This window comes from Monodelphis domestica, chromosome 1 (genome assembly GCF_027887165.1).
Source record: "Monodelphis domestica isolate mMonDom1 chromosome 1, mMonDom1.pri, whole genome shotgun sequence".
Taxonomy (NCBI): Eukaryota; Metazoa; Chordata; class Mammalia; order Didelphimorphia; family Didelphidae; genus Monodelphis; species Monodelphis domestica.
This window is the reverse complement of record NC_077227.1, coordinates 398,156,945-398,174,511: the sequence shown is the minus strand read 5'-3', so window position 1 is coordinate 398,174,511 and position 17,567 is coordinate 398,156,945. Positions and strand designations below refer to the sequence as shown.

Here is a 17,567-nt window from a genome sequence, read left to right as displayed (position 1 = left end):
GAGAAGTATACTAAGAAACAGGAAAGAGGAGTGCAAGTATTCCAGGGATGGGAGACAGCCTATATAAAGACACAGAGGAGGAAAGTGGAATGTCAAATATGCCAGTATGGCTGGAGCATAAGGAGGAGAGTAATATGAAGTAAATGGGGAAATATAAGTGGGAATCAAAAAGGGAAAAGTTTTCAATGTCAGTCTGAAGATGTTTTATCCTTGAGGAAAAAGAGAGGCATTGAAATTTTTTTTAAATAAATGAGATGTCCAGACTTGTGTACCTAACAAATTTTAATTTGGTAGCTCTCTGGTCAATTGATTTGAGAAGAGAGATACCAGAAACAAGAAAAATCATTGAGGAAAATACTGCAACAGTCAAATCCAAAAGAGATGAAGGTATGAAATAGATTGGTATGTGTGAGAGTATACAGAAAGGGACATATGTAAGACATGTTACAGAGGAAGAATCAACAAGATTTGGGAAACTGGTTGAAAATACAGGAATAGGGACATAAATGAAAGAGAGAGAAAAGAGCCAAGGATGATTCTCCAGTTGTGAAACTAAGTCACTTGAAAGACAATAATGATTTCCACACAAACATAGAAATTGGAAAAAGTAACGAGTTTATAGAAAAAAAATGACTTCATTTAAAATAATGAGTCTCATTTAGGGTACATTGAGCTGAAGATGTCAATAGAACATCCAAATGAATTCCAAAGATAATTGGCAATGAAGAACAAATCATTAGATCTGGTTATACAAATATGCAAATCTTCAGTAAAGATCATTCAATCAATGGGTGATTCAATCAATTCAATCAATGATGACAACACCAAGAAAGATCGTGCAGGAAGAAGAGAGGGGGTTATCACAGGATACAACTCTGGGAGACACACAAGGTTAGGAAGCAGAAAATGATAATCCTGCAAAGGAAACTGAGAACAAATGGTCAGGCAGCTCAAAGAACCAAGACAGAGCAATTTTACAAATGCCAGTGGAGGAAAGAGTGTCACAGACTGTGAAGAAATCAAGTAGAATTAGGACTGATATATAGTAGTAGTCTCTCGGTGACCAAGAATGACAATCTTAGGACTTAGGACTGATAAAAGGCTACCAACTCTGCCAGCTTATCATTAATAACCTCAAGTATATGTACTACTATCACATCCTAGATCCTAATCCACATGAGGGCAGCAATTCTGTGCCTTACTTTATCTTTGTATCCTTTGTGCCCAACACAGTACTTAGGCAATGTAGAAGTTTAATTAAATTTTGTTTCATTGCAGATTGAAGAGAAATTCTGATCCATTCTAAATGGGATGCTTCAGAAAAAAAAGGGGGGGAAAGGGAATATCCCCCCTAGTGACTACCTTCTGAAAGCTCTTCAATAAGAAAAACTGCTTTATTCTTTGTAATTATACACCCAACACCTAAAACAATGCCTAGCACACAGTACATGCTTAATGAATGAAGAAAAAAGCTTGACTAAAAAATTAATGTCAATCATAGGAAAATAAGGCTACTGTGTAGTGATTTTTAAAAATAAGATATGTTCCACTTTAATGTAATGGCAGCTTGGTGGTTCAGTGGAGAGAGTGCTAGACCAGAATTCAAATCCAGCCTGAGATATTTCCTAGCTGTGTGAGCCCTGGTGTGTCAATTAACCACTATGTGCCTCAGTTTCCTCATGTTACAGCACTTAACTTCCCTAGCTGTTGTGAAGATAAAATTGCATAACACTTTTAAAGTGTTTTGCAATCTTTAAAGTACCATATAAATGCTTGTCATCATTATTACTGTTATTGTTATTAATGGCAAACTGTGTACAACCAAAGACTTTTGTGCAATATGAAGGTAGTACAGAGGACATTCCTGGCAAAAGAGCCACCCCCATCTCCTGCCAGAGCTATTATAGGAATTGGCATACTACTATGCTACTTCCTCACTGCTGCAGATGGGGGCCAAGTCCCTAAGGAAAAACTTCACATGTGTGCTGGAGATAGGCCAAGTTTGTGGAGAGCAGTCCATTGCCAGCTCAGAGACCACACATCACACACCTGCGTCCCATAACCCTCAAGAGGGGCAGATGAGCTGCTTGGGTGAGATCAGTGCAAGCTTGCTGGGGCAGGAGCACAGCTGTGGTCAGTTTACAGCTAATTCCCTTCATCTATGATGTATGTACAGTACAACTCATCCTCAGTGAAAAGGAAAGAAAAAAAAGCCAATAGGGAAGCATTTTTTCCTGCACACAATTTTCCCAAACACAACCATGAAAGAGGGAATTTCATTCTCACTGAAAGGAAAAAAATCATCATTGGAATCCACACAATTTGACCCTACAACACAGTCACAATTTCTTTCTAGAAGAACCATGAAAAGACTCACCTACATAATTCATTCCATAAATCAAAGGAATACAGAAGCTTCTTTTATTCCCACTCCTACCCCCCATCAGGGATAAGAAGATATTCAAGCTAAAATCAATATAGTTACTAATCAAAAAGGCAACATAGAAATCAGAGAAAACTATAGCAAGTCCTTAACTTCATGAAAGGAATTCTGAAAGGCAATGTGAAATAGCAAAAAGATCACTGGCCTGGTAATCAGTAAATGCGTTTCAAATCCCAAAAGTTATATTTTGTTTCCTCCATTAGGACATAAGCATCTTGAGGGCTTTCTCTATTTCACATTGTATCCCCAGTGCCTCACACATGGCTTGACAGATAGCCTGTTGCTTAATAAATGGTTGTTGATTGATTGATCAGACTAGACCACAGAGTGTATGAGAATGGTAAGACTGGAAAGTAGGCTAGAACTATGCTGTGAAGGATAAATATCCATAATCCCTAAACTACCAGAAACAACAAAAAAAAAACCTTTCAAAATATAAAGATGTCATATAGCAGATCAAAGTCACACTGGAAAAAGATGAAGTGCCTATCTGCTCTGTCATCCTACCTACAACAAGGATTTCAGCGAGACAGCAGAGCATGAGTTTTTATTCAACTACAAAAAGTCATTATTTTATCTACCTGTGAAATAGTACATTAAATATTGAATATAAAAGAATAATAGCATGGGAATGACTTGCATCAGGATCATTTCTATACAAATACCACCCAAAAAAACTTGAAAGGAAAGATGATAATAATAACCACCAGAGAAATCACAAATCCACACCACCACCACTACAACATCATCTTCACCTTCACCATCATCATCATCATTCATTCAATCAGCCATATTGGCATGTTGGGAGAATAAGAGAGGATAGAAATTAGGTATATTTATTAATAATTCATGTCTAAATGGTATTTGGGAGAGTAATGTGATTCAATCCTCAGAGCAGGATCAAATACAGGTTTTATCCTAATTTAAAAGGAAATTGAGACAAAGAAATTATTGTGGTATACCCAGGATTTTAATAAGAAACATCAATACTCAAAATTATGCATTAACAAACATATGTTAATAATTACTTATGCATCAGGCATTGTTGTAGGCACCAAGGATACAAAGACAAGGAGCTTACAATCTATCAGGAGGAGACAACATGTACTCATATAGGTGCCTTTCTTGGTCCTCTGCTCATTCCCTCATTCTTTCCCTCTGAAATTACCTCCCATTTACATTGTATATATCATATACATACATAGTTGTTTGCATATTGTTCTCCATTAAAGTATTAGTTCTTTTGGGATAGGCACTATATTTTTGCCCTTTTCTGTATCCACAGTGCCTGGCACCTAGTAAATAATAAAACCTTGCTGATAATGATAGCATATATGTATTCACAAAGATAAATGAAGAACAGTTAAGTGCCTAGTGAGCTCTAGAAATGGGAAGTCCTAGGTTCAAATTTGGCCTCAGACACTTCCCAGTTCTGTGACCCTGGGCAAGTCACTTAACCCCCATTGCCTAGCTCTTACCACTCTTCTGCCTTGGAACCAATACACAGTATTGATTCTAAGACAAAAGGTAAGGGTTTAAAATTTTTAAGGCAAATTGGTGGGCAGGAAACATAAGCAACTGGGAAGAATAAGAAAAAAGCTTCATATAAGAAATGGTTTGGGGTTGTTTGATTTTTTTTTTCTTGAGCCTTTGAAGTCTGCAAATGTAGTGACCATTTTCTTATGATTCAGACCGTCTTGGCTCCACCATTGACTTTACTGACTTGGACATTACTATAATAATCATTTCTATGTGTAGCACCAAATCCCTTTGCGATATCACAGTGCCTTAAAGTGATGGCATTTCAAGTACAATGGCAAATTGATTCCTCAGGAGCAGATTTAATTACCATAAGTGAAGATTCAAAATGCAATACTAAATAACATAATCATATTTGTTATCATCCTTGGGCTATCCTTTATGATAGTAACTAAAAGATATAAATATGAGAAGCAAAAAAAAAAAAAAAAAGAATTAGTTCTGCCCTCCTCGGTGGCTCCTCAAGCCTTTAGGATGAAATACAAATTCTTCAACCTGGACTTAAATGTCCATTTTTAAGGCCCTCCAAAATCAGGCTCCAGGCAACCCTTCCCACATTATCTCTCAAGTACACAATATTCAAACCAATCTAGATCATCAGCTCTTCCCAAAAGTCACTAACTATTCAATCAGTCATTTCTATATGCAATTGTACACTCCATTGGAGCCAACTAGTCAGGAGGAAGTACTCACTTTTTTGTCTCTGGATCTTAAAGTCCTTATCTTACTTCAAGGCTCAGTTAAGAGGCTGCCTTCTCTGTGAAGTCTTCTCTATCTCATCATTTATGACTGCTCTCTAATCATTTTTTCTTATGGATACATCTATGAGCATTTTTTATATCCTGATTTCAGGGGTTTTCAACTTTTTTTGTATTATGAATGTTCTAGGCAATATAGCCTAATGATCTCTTCTCAGGATGTTTTGAAATTCATGATAACATTACAAAGGAAACCAATTATAATGAAACATAGATATCAATGCTTTTAAAATCATGTTCCCCAGGGATATGTTCTTTGAGGGCAGGAAGCATTTCTTTTCTGGGATGTCTCCACTCCATGTTTCCCTGCCCCATGTTTCTTCATTCTCTTTCTATGACTCAAGGTTCTACTCTACAGCTACTGGCTACATGCGTTGTGACTCCTTTCTGGATTTTCTCACTTTGTTGCTGCTGCCATTCTGTTTCTGTAATGACTCTGGCTCACTTCCTTCTTGCTTCCATCCTTCTGCTACATCACCGAGCAGCTGCTATTCAATCATCTGCTTCTTAGTATCTCTTCACACAAGTGTTAACAGGGTGACTCAAAAGCCATCTCAAATTCTGCATTCAAAAAACAAAGCTCATTATCCACCCAACCCAATCCTCTTCTTAAATTAAAAAAAAAGCAATGCTAAAGCCAGCTAATATTAATTTAGAGTTATGAATTCAGGTATAGTTGTCTGATAGATCATTGAACTATATCCACCATTCAAAGGGAAAGACATGACTGATTAATAACCCTGACTCTTACCTGAAGTCAAACTGTGTTATAATCCTTTCCCTGCCTTTTCCTTTCAAAGCAAATTATTATAATCTAATCAAAGTAAAATAATAATTGAAGCCCCAGAAATTTGAATGTGTATAGAAAACAAATATGTCCCACTACTAACTTAAGAGATTGTACCCCACTCCAAGTTTTTGTTTCAATTGGAGCTACAATGAATCTCTTGTAAGTTAATTCAATTGTATTGTGCTGAAAAGAATGGTGAACTAGAGGATTGCTGAGTGAACTGGAAAGAACTCCAGGAATTGATGCAGAGTGAGAGAAGCAGAAGCAGGAGAACATTGTACACAGAGACCGATACACTGTGGCACAATCTAATGTAATGGACTTCTCTACTAGTAGCAATGCAATGATCCAGGACAATCCAGAGGAACTTAGGAGAAAGAACGCTATCCACATCCAGGGAAAGAACCGTGGAAACAGAAATGCATTAGAAAAATATGTGATCGACGACATAGTGCAATAGGAATGTGATTAGGGTTTTGATGTTAAAAGATCGCTCTACTGCAAATATGAATAACACGGAAATAGGTTTTGAACAATGATACATGTATAAGCCAATGGAACTGCTTGTTGGCTTTGGGAGGGAGCAGGGAACAGGGGATCATGAATCATGTAACCATGGAAAATATTCTAAATAAAAATTTTAAAATATATTTGCTTGGCTTATGGAACCAAGAATTGGATGCTACCAGAATCAGGCCTAATAAGAGTAGCTCCCTTAAGCTGTAATAAGTGATGCTTGTCATAAAGGCAAAAGAACCTTGAGTCTCAACAAAAGCCATAACAAGCTTAACAATCCAACTAAGGCTATGCAAAAAGCTCAGAGGACTTTTTGTCCGGGACTAATTACCAGGAGAAGGCAAAGCCCTCATGTATTCAAAAAAGGAAATTTGAATAATGCAAGACTATTCTGCACCACCAGAAATAGCAAGAGGGAATGGAATATGTTCCAAAGAACAATGTAGATCAAAATGCAACTTATGATGACCTACTCTGTAAATCTGGCCTACCAATTAATAAAAAAGCCCAAATTTTAACCTGACCAAATTATCTTGTTATATCCTGTTATCCCATGTGCCAGTTATTCTCTCCTAGTTTTGTGTCATCTGCAAATCAGCTAAACATGACATCAATGCCTTTAATCAATGTGTTGTTAAAAATGTTAAATGACACAGTACCCAAAGACTGATTGTTGCCCAGTAGTGTAAAATTCCAGTCTTGGGGAAAGGTATAAACAAAGTTGCAGAGGTGAGAAAGCACTGGACATGTATGAAGAATAGACCATCTAGTTTGATAGGAAGCATAGAGTATATAAAGAAAATTAAGTAGAAATAAGATAAAAAAAAGTAGTCTAGAATCTGATTAAAGAGCCTTGAATGCCAGTCTAAAGAATTCAGACTTTTCCCAGTTGGGAGACACTTAAGATTTTTGATCAAGACTTTGAGTTTCCCCAATTTTGTTCTTTTGAAATTGATTTTTAATGCAAATTAAAGAGGAAAAGTAAAACTAGTTCAGGAGAGCAAATCATAAATAAATGATTAGATAAATAAATGACACATTATTAAGCCTTTACACTGTGCTTACAAATAGAAAAATACAACAGTCCTAGCTCTCAAGAAGTTCATATTCTAAAGGGGAGAGAATAACATTAGTTTCTGCTGTTGAACTATTCACTATTGGGCTAGAAGTGTTGTTATTCCAAAGATTCTTGAGTCCAAGGGAACTAGGCTGTCTCTATCAGTGTATAAGGGAAAAGAGGTCAGTCAAGAGTGGTGGTTAGTAGTTCGACTTTCCTGGCACATTTTGCCACCTATCTCTCCCTTAGTACCCTGAAAGGCCACTTCACCTGCCCTGTAGATGTTGGTTTGTTGGCTATTGGTGAAGATGGCCAGACCTTTTTCCATAGGAGTTACCTCCCCATATAATGTCTGTGAGAGCTAGGCCAGAACAGACTAGTGATCTGAGGGAAGGGAATAACTCAGGATTCCTGTACTTATTTACCTTTTGGTGGCAGTTTATGACCAGAAAATATTGCTGGTGGTAACGAAGAAGATGGGTCCCTTCTCCACAATTTTCCCCCTCAATAATGGCTATAGAAGCTAGGTTGGTATCAGGTCCAGTAGCCTAAAGGAAGTCACTATTTCCAAGGCTCTTGGGTTCTGGATCCTGAGCTATCTCCACAAAACTTGACTACTTCCTATTATTAAAGAGGTCAGAAACTGACAGAGTGTTGGAAACATCATCCGACAGTCACTGAATCCATTTTTGCCTATTATCCTTATATCCTTGCTATCCTTATAGCAAAGGTAAAAAGAAAAAAATAAATGGCATCAGCAATACTTTTAAAAATTACTCTAATATGTACAGAATAGGTCCAATAACTTTATATTTTCTTAAAATAATATCAGATACTGGAGGTGTATCCATTTCTCCATGGATCACAACAAAGGAATTTACAGTACTTTCCCCTACCACTGACCAAGGTTTCTGGGTCTCAAATAAAAACTTAGGGCAATTAGAAGCCAAAGGAATCCTTGTAGAGAATTAATGTGGCTACCTCAGAGATAGCCTAATTATGCATTAGCTATAATTATGCAATAATATAATATGCAGGAGAAATTGGTTCCCACCTCCACCTGATAGTCATCCTAGACCCCGAAGCAGGTAGATTAATAACCCCTATAATTGTATCCCAGGCAGTGTAATTGCAGGTGCTATCTTTACTCATTTAATTTCTCCATGTGGGTTTACAGGGCTCTGAAACCTCCTTCTATTCCTCACATATCTCCTTATTCCAGAGAGATTTTTTTTTCAAACAGAATGATAAATAAAAGAAAAGTTAGAGTCCCTTGAAAAAAAACAAACCTATTTCCCAATAGCCCCTTGCTGGTTACTTCTAAAATCATTCAGGTAGAAAATTATCCAAGCTTTTTTATTTAAACTGCACTCCTTTCTGGTTTTAAACAAACTTTCATTCCTAATTTTTCTTCTCTTCTTCAAAGCTTCTATCTTTAGGAAATATGGAGGACTGAAAGTTCTCTAATTTGCACTTCATTTGAACACTAATGAAAAGAAATGTTCTTGTACTTCAGACTATTTCCTCAGTCAATTAAACAAATTCTCTAAGTGGAGTTTGTGAAGTGATTTGTGTCCAAGAACATAATTAGGACTTAATTCCAGTGTGTGTATCTTCTTAAGCCCACTTCCTTTCTGGATTCTACCACACTCCAAAATGGACCAGATGCCACATTATATCCCAAGGATCAAATAACTGGTGAACTCTAGATTTGCAGAACCCAATGAAATCAACAATCTACCTATTCAAGGAAAGATGGGAGCATGGTTCCTTCTTCTTGCCAACTTCCAAAATCAAAACTTTGAACATTGTACAAAACTATATATCAGCTAATAAAAAAAGTAATAATAATAGTAACTATTTAACAATTTTCATTCAGTGGTACCATATAGCTATGATCATGGAACCACAAAATTGCTTACAAAAGAATTCAAACTGTAAGTAATTGAAAAGGAAATAGATGGTAGCACATTAGCATATTTGAAGAGACATATTAAAAATGGAAGAAAATTTAGCATTAAGGACATGTATGACTGGAAAAGGAAGTGGACTAACAGGTAGGCATGGAGAATGAAAGATAACAAAGGGGTAGCCTAAGTGCCACAACTGCTGCCTTTGAGAAAGTAGAAGAATTAGAGAATGGGCTCTAGCATGTTGAATGACTGCTGTGTGGAGGATCATAGACTTGGACAAGAATAGCATAATAAGGATATGAATGTGAGGGGGCTACAATCTGCACTCCAGAGGAACACAGAACCAGCCAATTACACAATTGTCATATTTGTCATCATCATCACAACTCCCATTTATGTAACATTGTACTATTTGTAAAGATGATTCCTCACAACATGAAGTAACCAGTAAAGATATTATCCTAATTTTTTACAGGTGAGACTACGAAAGTTCAGAAAAGTTACATAACCTGCCTAAGTCATGTAAATGGCAGTCAGCCAATGGGGAGCTGGTATCAGAACTCTAAGTTTCAGTTTCCAAGGTCTATCCTTAACTATGGAAGGAAATCATGGAAATTTCTAATGATAAATTATAAAGGTATTTTTAGCTATTCCTTTATGACTTATAAAAGCAAACCAAAGGAGAAAATTAAACAATATTAATTTAGCATTATTTTTATAATAACAATGAGTGTTCTACATTATAAAAAATATCTTCCTCCACTCTAGAATGTCAATGTTCTTACTTATGCAAGAAGTAGGGGAACTGAGAATAGAAAACAAATAAAATTAATGTATTACTGCTGAAAATAAGCCTGATTTCTTTAACTCACTTGTAGCATGGTCTCCGATTTCACTATTCCCTATGCTGTCATCATTACAGTTGACATAGTTTGTGTGTATGTGTACAGTATGTGCAAGTGTGCAATAATATAACTTTTCATAAAGTATCTCATTTAAAAGAATACCATAGTTAACACCTGATATCTTCTAGCTGTTTGAAAATCAGGGGCATTATAAAAACCTGTCCTTGCCCAACCTAGTTCATTATTACAGGAATATTCCTTCAAAAGGATTACAAAATGGAGAAAGGGAGAGAGAGAGCTTCCTATCATGAATATAAGGCAAGACCTTCTTTATCTCAGTAGTTGATGCCCAATGAGTCATACAGACCAAAGTGAAGAAGTGGCTCTCTATGAGATCAAGTATCTTTGACTTATAAATGACTCTCAGCAAACCTTACACTATTTCCATTCTGTCAAGCTCAGAGATACTGCCTTGGATTCTTGCAAAAAAGGTCAGACTGAAAATATGCGATCTAGTAGCAGTAAGCAGGACTTTGTTTGGTGCTTGATCTCTCTTCCAGCTAGTGCCATGAGGAAATGACTCCAGGAACCTATCCTATGCAGTTCTTTCTTTTCCCTTTTCACCAAGGAGCAGACACTTTTGTTCTGCTCCCATCTTCCTTCCTCCAGTATGAATAAAGAAATCAACGGCTTAGTCCCACTCTCCCAGTGTTCCTCCTCTTGCTTTTTCTCCTCTCCCTGTCTTGCTGTTTCCTCACCCCCTCTCTTTCTCCCTGGATCCCTCTCTCATTTTCTCACTCCCTTCTCTCTGCTTAACCCCACCCCATCAGAAGTTAAGAAATTAGTATGATCTTAAATTCATGTCTGCCCAACTGGTATGAGAAGAGGTAATCTTCTTTTTCTTCTGAGCCTTATATTTTTAGGATTTTCATAATGGACTCTATTTTCATGATAGGAGTCCATTTTTATAGGTTTTCACATTCTTTTCGAGTAGTTCACATAATATCCCATGTATCTGACTAACAAGACATGCTTTCCCCAACTTTCATGGTCTAAATAATGACTGCCCAAATTCAGATCTCTAGAATAAAAGTGTGGGGTAATTCTGTGGAACTCAGCTTTGGAAACACACCCTCCCCAAGACCCTAGGAGTCTTGGAATCACGACAGATTTGGCTACTTAATAGTAAGTTCCTTTCCAATTCAATGTTTCCAAATCATCAGTCTGGTTCTCTAACGCATAGGTGTAAGAGGATAGATAGGCTGGCATAATCCCCATGACAGGAAGCTCTTCATAGGTCTGCCTAGGGGCAGATGAAAAGAATTCTATCTGCACCATCCCCCATTTTCCCAAAGAAATGTTTTCTTACCTCTGTGGCTCTGGGAGATGCATTCTGTCCCAGATAGGACTCAGAGGAAAAAACCTAGGCTGATTGGAACTATAAAAAATACACAATCCTGCTGTCGTATTCCTGCCCGTTCACAATTCAAAGCCTCTGGGGAGAGCTCTGTGTGGATGAAGATGACGACAATGTAGATTCAAGCATTAATGAACAGTGTTTTGCTTTCCTCTGGGCCAGTGTCCTGCTCTCTCCAGCTGAATGCAGACAGTGAATCAACATCATAAGACTGCTATCTAGTTAAAAGAAAGTTTCGAGAAAAGGAAGACCTCATGGGATTCCTTACCAAAGCGTTAGTCCCCGTACAGTATTAAAATTCATATTTTAGAAACCACAGCATGATCATGTAGCTTTCAATTCAATCTGATATTTTCCTTCATTCCCTTACCTAGCCTGTATGTCTTTAAATATTATCATATAGAGCTCCATATTGTGTTTGGAAAGTCTGGCATATCAAAGCTAGAAAGACCACAGAATGGCAGCACTAGAAGGGCCCTTAGAGATCATTTCACCGAACCTCAGAGCCAAAAAGACCTTTAGAGATCATTTTGCCCAACCTCTAGAATCCTTAGCTTCCTCCAAAGTGGAGTGTGGATGTTATTTCCTACATTTCCTGACTCCCACAGATTTCAGCATTCACTTCTTGAAGTAATTTAAGCATTTCTTTGTATATATGTGTATATATTGTTTATTTGTATACTTTTGTTTTTTGTTTGTTTGTTTTTGTAAAACTCATACCTTCTCTTTGTCTTAGGATCAGTATTAAGTATTGATTCTAAGGCAGAAGAGCAGTAAAGGTTAAGTAATTTGCATAAGTGACTTGCCCAAGGACACACAGTTAAAAGTGTGTGAGGCCAAATTTTAACATAGGACCTCCCATCTCTAGGTCTGGCTCTCTCTGAGCTGAGAGACCTAGCTGCCCCAACTTGTGTATTTGTGTACATGCCATATTCTCTCCATCAGATTATAAGCTTCTTTAGGGGAAGCATGATTTCAATGTCCTTGTATCCCTAGCACCTAATAGAGTGCCCAGCACATAGGAGCTGCTTAATCAACATCTCTTGAACTGAATAGTCTTTTTTAACCCCTTACTTTCTGTCCTATTAACAACTCTAAGACAGAAGGGCAAGGGCTAGGGAAATAGGATTAAATGCCCAGCCCAGGGTCACACAGCCAGGAAGTGTCCGAGGTCAAATTTGAACCCAGGCCCTCCTAACTCCAGGCCTGGCACTCTATCCACTGTGCCATCTAACTACCCTGAGACTTTTTATAGGAGGGGAAACTGAGAAGCAAGATGGGTAAGTGACACATGCCAAAGTCACATATACATGCTACCATGGGATGCACACACCCCAGTCAATTCACCTTTCATTATACCTTCATTATACCTTTCATATACACTATCTTCTGACCAGATATCTGACTTTTGGAAGTTGAAGTAGGAAAAAGGGGAAGGGAATTAGATTCCATAATTCAAACTACTAATGTGTTGTAAAAATATGGTTCTCAAAAAATAAATAAATAGATAAATAAATGAATGAATGAATAAATTAATGAATTAATGAATTAATAAATAGACAAATAAATAGATAAATAAATAAATGAGCCCACAGAAATTAATTAGATTATTTTGGCATCTGTCCCAAGACAAGATATACCAGAGAAAACCTGAAACAGAGTTCAGGAGGGTGCTTTTTAAAGCCACTTTCTTTAAGATCCAGTGGGCTGCTCATATGAGTTAATACATGTATGTCATGACCAGTCCCAAGAAAAATCACACAGTTTTCTAACTGGCCTTAAAAAGAATTGGGCTAGAGGAAGGGGGGTGGGGTGGGGACAAGAGATTAGACACATTCACACTGACTAGCTTCTAAGATATCTGAGGGAAGGGGGCATAATGTGTGCTGGTCTCAGGATAAAAGTGCTGGACTAGTTTGATTTTATATCCCCAGAGCTTTAACCAGTGACTTTTTTTTTAAATGTGCAACAAAACATGATTTTATCAGTAAAGGCACTCTCAGTGAACAGCTCTCTCAACTAAATCAAATCAGTCACTATCTCTAAAACTGAGTCTTAGGAAGTTAGCCCCTGAGACATTGAGGTATTTGCTCAGGGTCACATAGCCAGTATGTGTCAGAGGTAAAAGTCAAATTCAGAACTTCCTGACTCCAAGCTCAGCTCAGTACCCATTATGCCATACTGCCCCTCATGTGTTGTACTCAGGAGGCTATTAATAGATCTGTATGTTGGAACTAGATTAACAAGGTCTGTTTTTTTCCACAGAAAACTCCTGGAGCAAACACTTAATTAGCCTCAATGGAAGTTTCTTGGAGGAGAAAACATCTGACCCCTTCAGTCTTCTCTGGTTCCTTGAGGTGACTGGAAATCTTAGTGAGTGCTAGGGAAAAGGAAATAAGGAAGGAAGGAAGGAAGGAAGGAAGGAAGGAAGGAAGGAAGGAAGGAAGGAAGGAAGGAAGGAAGGAAGGAAGGAAGGAAGGAAGGAAGGAAGGAAGGAAGGAAGGAAGGAAGGAAGGAAGGAAGGAAGGAGGGAAGGAAGAAAGGAAGGAAGGAAGGAAGGAAGGAAGGAAGGAAGGAAGGAAGGAAGGAAGGAAGGAAAGAAGGAAGGAAGGAAGGAAGGAAGGAAGGAAGGAAGGAAGGAAGGAAGGAAGGAAGGAAGGAAGGAAGGAAGGAAGGAAGGAAGGAAGGAAGGAAGGAAGGAAGGAAGGAAGGAAGGAAGGAAGGAAGGGGGGAGCAAAGGAGGGAAGGAGGGAAGAAGTCATACAGAGTTACATTTGCATTTGAATACTCTCCAGAAGAGCTAGGGAGGTAGAGAATTATGTTCCAATGACTTTTCCCACATTCCACTTACATGAAACAAGGGAAAGAGAAGCTTTTCTGTCCTGTTCCAGTGCCATAACCTGTTTTGGGATATAGTGTAAGGAAAAGATGCTCAACACAATGAAATTTCCATTGTGCTTCATTAGGCAGCACTGCTCTCTGCTCTAATAACCCTTTACTGTGTTTCATCTCACAGGTCATTGACTTTTGAGGGTGGCGAAGGAATTCCTGCTTGCATGTGCCTCAGGATCCTCCTGAGTAAGATGTGCTACGCCACTGGAAATCATTAGCATTTAAGCTGGATTTGTCGATTTAAAAGTAAAAGTGTTAGAATTCTAAAATGTCTCTATGCTCTGCCTTCAGCCAGGAAAACAAAGTCTCATCTGAATAAAAATAATAATGGCAGCTCATGTTCCTATAGTCCTTTAAGGTCTACAGAGTGCTTTACTCTCCAACCAACCTGAGAGTTGTGAATACAAGTATTTGATGTCCATTTAATAGACAAGGAAACTGAAGATCAAAGAGGTGTAATGATACCCTCAAGGATACACAGTGTAGTAAAAGTTGAGACTGAGGCTGAAACCCAGGACTCCCAAACCAATGTTCTTTCTACCAAATAACATTTCTCTCAGGATGATTTTCAGTCCTCATGTAGGTGAACCATAAGAAAGAGAAAAGGATTAACAAGGAAATCTGGGCTCTACTCCTGAACCTGCTGCTAACTAGCTAAATAATCAACAATTCATTTTCCCCTTTTGAGCCTCTGTTTGCCTATCTATAGCATGGGGAGTTTGGGCTAAATGAGATCCAACTTTATTTCAGTCACAGAGTCCTATGGTTCTAAGCCTAGTTACTTTTTTTACTTCTATGTGGCCCTCTGGTTATTATCTATAGGTGTTTGGTCCTTGATTAATTGATAGCAAATATTTCCTTTCTTTCTAGCATACAGAAAATTGACATGGGAATCATCTACCTACTGTGTGACAGATGCTAGGAATACAACCAAAGCAATGAAAGTATCTGCCTTCAAGGAGTATATATTCTGTTGGTGGAGTTAACATGAACACAAAATCAATTGAGAAAAACTTTGACAACATAAATTCAATTAAACAACAAAAAATTAGTTTATTGAACTATAAATATAATAGCAAAATTCATTTGGAAAACAAAAGGCCAAGAATATAAAAAATAATGAAAACTGTTAAGGAAAAAGGCCTAGGAGTATCAGATTTCTAACTATATTTTAACACAGTAATTATCAAAATTATCTGGTACTGGCAAGAAATAGAAAGTAGATCAGTGGAACAGAATAGACATACAACATATAGTTGGAAAAGAATATAGTATCCCATGTCTGACAAAGGTAAAGATCTAAACTTTTTGGAATAAGAATTTACTATTTGGCAAATTAGAAGAACAGGGAAGATACTGCCTATCAGACTTATGGATAGGAGAAGAATTTATGGATAAACAAGAGATAGAAAGCATGGTGAAATATAAAATGGACAATTTTGAATACTTTAAATTTTTAAAGTTTTTATACAAATTAAACTAATGTAGCCAAGATCAGAAGGAAAGCAATTGGTTGGAGGCAGGGGGGTAGAATTTTTACAGAAAGTTTCTGGGATAGAAGTCTCTCATCTAAAATATGTAAAGAACTTCATCAAATATTATAAGAGTATGAGCCTTCTCCAACTGATAAATGATCAAAAGATATGAACAGATAGTTTTTGAATGAAGAAATCAAAGTTAAATATAACTATATGAAGAAATGTTCTAAATCATTATTGATTAGAGAAATACAAATCAAAACAAGGTTGTGGTATCATTTCACACCTATCAAAATTAATAAAATGATAAAATGGCAAAATGGCAAATGTTGAAGATGTGGAAAACAGGAACACTAATACATTGTTGGTGGAACTGGAAATGATTCAACCATTTTGGAGAGCAATATAGAATTATACTTAAAGCGTTATAAAATTGTGTATATAACTTTTGACCCAATAATACCACTATCAGGTTTATTTCCTAAGGTGATTAAGGAAAAGGGAAAGAAATTCTACTTTCTGAAATATTTATAACAGCTCTTTTTTGGTGGCAAGGAACTGGAAACTGAAGGATATCCATCATTTAAGGAATGGCTGAACAACCTGTGGTAATACTATCATGCTATAAGAAATGACAAAGAAAATAATCATGAAAAAACTGGGAAAAACATATTTAGTGATGCAAAGTGAAGTGAGCAGAACCAAGTTAACACTGTAAACAGTAACAACAAATAATGTATGATGATCAACTCTGAATGACTTCAGTATTATCAACAAGGCAAGGATCCCAGACAATTACACAAGATTCATGACGAAAAAGGATCTACCTCACCTCTAGAAGGAACAGAATCCTGATTCAAATTGAAACATATCATTCTTCACTTTATTTCCTCCATGAATTTTTCTCTATTATAAGCAATATGCATTTTGTTTCACAACATGAAAAACAGTGAAATCTATATTATATGTACCACCTGTATCATATTGCCTGCCATCTTGAGGAAGGGAGAGGAATGGAAAGGAGGTGGAGGGAAGAATGAGACATAGATTTTTGGACATAGCTAATGTAAGAATTTTTTCTCTTTGATAAGCATATTTATGATCATTTATTACCTATTTATAACAAAGTATATATTATAATATTGTTATATCACATATTATATTATCTTATATATAAAAATAGTAACTCAAAAATGTAATTGGAAAATATTTAACATAATAAATAACCATACAATAAAACACAAAAATAAATAAATACAAAGTGATTTGTAGAAGGGGAACCAGGAAAGGTTTTTTAATTTATTTTAAATTAAGCTTCGAAGGAGGCTAAGAACTCTTAGTAGTAGTGGTTATGAGAAAAAATTTAAGATCTGAAATATAAGTTATGCAAAGGCATGGAGAGAGGACTATGAAATGGGAGAAGCAACAAGAACGCCAAATTGGATCATAGAGTTATTGAATTCAAGTAATGTACTATAGAAATGCTAGAAAGGTAGTTTGAATCTACGTTTCAAAAGCCTTTAAATGCCAAACAGAGGCATTTAAAAGGTCCCAAATGGTACCCTAAAAGGTCCTAGTGGTTTAGGAAAATCTCATTTTTAACTGTGTGGAAGATGGAGTAAAGAGAGAAGAAAATAAACTGAAGAAAGTCAAGTAGTAGAAGTTCTAAGCATTTCTAAGTTCCAGACTACCCATGGAAGCAGAGAAGTGATACTAAAGCCCAGATGTTCCCCAGTACCCTAGGCAAACTCTACCATTCCCCACTACCAGATCACTGCCACCATTCTCAGAAAAAATAAACCTAGCATAGGGTCTCTTTCAAATGATTTGCAAGAACAAAGTTCTTAAACACAAACACAGGCATGAGATAAATATGATGATTATGATACAATAAGAATTCATACTACCAAATGATGACC

The 17,567-nt window shown here is 36.9% G+C and overlaps 1 protein-coding gene across 13 annotated transcripts in view; it reads right to left on the bottom strand.

Moving 5' to 3' along the window:
- The window catches only part of PTPRT (protein tyrosine phosphatase receptor type T), a 1,347,533-nt gene that overhangs the window by 1,205,217 nt on the left and 124,749 nt on the right, over nucleotides 1-17,567 (bottom strand). The window contains exon 1 of one of the 13 annotated variants that reach the window (XM_056811868.1): nucleotides 4,676-6,120. The exons of the other annotated variants lie outside the window; for them this stretch is intronic. The gene's annotated coding sequence lies outside the window, so the exon portion shown is untranslated. Of the gene's footprint in view, nucleotides 1-4,675; nucleotides 6,121-17,567 lie in introns of those variants that run through there. 13 annotated transcript variants of the gene reach the window in all.